Source organism: Orycteropus afer, unplaced genomic scaffold, assembly GCF_000298275.1.
Source record: "Orycteropus afer afer isolate SDZICR_OR568_19922 unplaced genomic scaffold, OryAfe1.0 scaffold00083, whole genome shotgun sequence".
In the NCBI taxonomy this organism is placed as follows: domain Eukaryota; kingdom Metazoa; phylum Chordata; class Mammalia; order Tubulidentata; family Orycteropodidae; genus Orycteropus; species Orycteropus afer.
Window position 1 is genome coordinate 2,528,416 of NW_006921670.1, and position 2,703 is coordinate 2,531,118.

General features: G+C 46.4%; 1 protein-coding gene across 1 annotated transcript in view; it reads right to left on the bottom strand.

Moving 5' to 3' along the window:
* Positions 1 to 2,703, bottom strand: part of FAM227A (family with sequence similarity 227 member A) — a 75,145-nt gene that overhangs the window by 17,719 nt on the left and 54,723 nt on the right.

The following is a 2,703-nucleotide window of genomic DNA, read 5'->3' on the forward strand; positions in this document are numbered from 1 at the left end:
ACAAGTGAAAGGCACAGTCCTGATGTTACCAAACCACACAGCAGGCCATTAATTCAAGTTTGTTGAAAGTCCCAGGGTCGGCAGAGCATGGCAGGCTGCTGAACAATGACACAGCCACATGCAGGATTCAAGTGTGCCATAAGCTAGAGACCGTTCCCCGAGCCTTCTCCTTATGTATAGGAAGCAGACCACATCCCTAAGGCAGCTACTCATCACAGTAGCTTCCACCATGGAGTTGATTACCAGTCTCATCATGGAGACTACTACATTCCAGCTGCCCAGCCACTCAGCCAGGCCCAGCCAAGCCGACACACAGACTTCACCACCACAATGCCCAAACATTCCCCATACCCCCCCACCTCCCTAGTCTCCTTAACTTGGTTAGAATCTCAGATACACGGGTAAGGAGTTGCAGAACCTCAGACAAGATATAAGTCACCACTGATGTCTCTGCTTCTCTCTCTATAAAATAGGGATAATAATATTGACCTTATAGGGTGTCATAAGGAGCCCTGATGGCACAGTGGTTAAAGTGCTTGGCCGCTAACTGAAAGGTTCAAACTCCCCAGCCCCTCCGAAGGAGAAAGGTGTGGCAATTTCTTTCTGTAAAGATTTATAGCCTTGGAATCCAATGGGGCAGTTCTACTCTCTCCTATGAGTCAGAATTGACTGGACAGCAGTGGATTTGGTTTGGTTTGGTATATAGTGTCGATAAGAATGATGACACTTTTTATTTTAGTATCAGTTGTATGCCACTAAGTCCTAGTCACAACACTACTCGCTTGGTATAACTCCCCTTATTTCAGAGATGAGCAGTTCAAAGCACGGAGCCCTGGGGACAGGCCAAGTGCAGGAGGTCACAAGGTCAGTGGGCTGCTGAGCTGGACTCAGACCCTGGGCTGTCTGTCCCCAAACCAGGCTTTTTCTGTTACACTCTCTTTACAGAAGAAATGAAGTAAACTACAGAGCACTTGGCAGGTAATAAGGCACTAGGAAAGATGAGTTGTTAGTGCTCTCTGCTCATAGACAGTTTTTAAGTCTGTGGATATCAAGCTCTGATTATCAGGCAGGAGATGCCAAGTTCTGCCCAGTCTGTCACAGATGCTCCTCCTGGTGCGGGCCCACCTACAGACATGCAACATTCAAGCGCTCGTCATCAGCCAGGCGCTATGGGAGGCCTTTACCTGTGTTGTCTCTGTGATCTGCACAACAGCCCTATGAGGCAGGTACAGTCCTCCCTGTTTTACAGATGAGAAAAATGAAGCCCAGAGAGAAGATGGAACTTATCTAAGATCACTCAGCTGGTAAGTGGTAAAGCTACTCTCTGAGTCCAGGTCTATTTGATTCCAGCCCCCCTAAGGTAACCTCCGTATACCTACGATTTCTCTGATTTATCCCAAGGCTCAGGCATCCACATATGCCCTGTTTTCTCAAGAGTTGAGCTTTTTCTTCTAAATCAATACATGTCATCAGGGCCAAGAATTTGCTGATAGGTATGAAGGAGGGGGATGTGGCACAGTGGTTAAATGTTAGGCTGCTAACCCCAAGGCCAGTGGTTTGAAGCCACCAGTGCCTCTGTGTGGAAAAGACCTGGCAACCTGCTTCCATAATGATTCCAGCCTATCTACCATGAACTGAACGTTTTCATCAAAGATTCTATTTACGAATCCTGATCAAAAGGAGAAAATGCCAAACAGAATTTCAAAGTCTCATGGAATCCAGACTTTCTGGAGCCATAGAGGCTGGAGGAACCCTTGAAACTTTGCCCTGAGATAACCTTTAAACCTTAAACCAAAAATATCCCCTGCAGTCTTCTTAAAACCAAACAATAATCCAGCTTACCTAGTAAAAATGTCTGCCCTGAGCATTGTGTTCTTTTAAGATCTATCTGTAGGGGATCGAACTGGCAAAAGCAACTTGAAAGATGAGATCAGAACCTTAGGAGGCAGTGAGTTCATGTTAGTGAGGGGGAACAACTTAGAAAAGGAGGGTGAGAACAGTTGCACAACCTGAAAAAGGTAATGAATGTCCCTGAATTGTTAGGTAGAAATGGCTGAATTGCTGTATGTTTGCTGTGTACATCCTCAACCATAACAAATTTTTTTTTTTAAAAAAAGAGGAAGATTGCAGCCTAGAAAACACCGTGAGTCAGTTCCACTCTGTCCTACAGGGTTCCTGTGAGGCAGAAGCAACGCGACAGCACACACCACCCCACCACACAGGAGGGGCACGTGTGAAGAGGGTGAAAGATGTGAAACACACGTGGGGGGACCAGAGTTCCTGATCAGTGGGCACTCGAGGGTCATTCTGAGCATCTAGGAAGCATTATTTAGCTTCACAGAATGTGAGAGTACCTAGTTACCCCATTCATTCTAATTCAAATCCAAAACTAAACCCATTGCCATTGAGTCGGTTCTAACTCATAATGACCTCCATAGGGTTTCCAAGGCTGTAAATCTTTATGGGAGCAGAATGCCTCGTCTTTTTCCCAAAGAGCAGCTGGTGGGTTCAAACCTCCAACCTTTGGTTAGCAGCCCAATGCCTTACCCACAGTGCCACCAGAGTCCATTCGCTCTAGTCAATGGACAAAGCATGATTTTGCAGGTAGGGAAATTGGGCTTGCCAGGAGCTTTAGTAGCATAGTGCCTAAGGCACTTGACTGCTAACCAGAAGGCTGGCAGTTCAAACCCACCAGCCACTCCT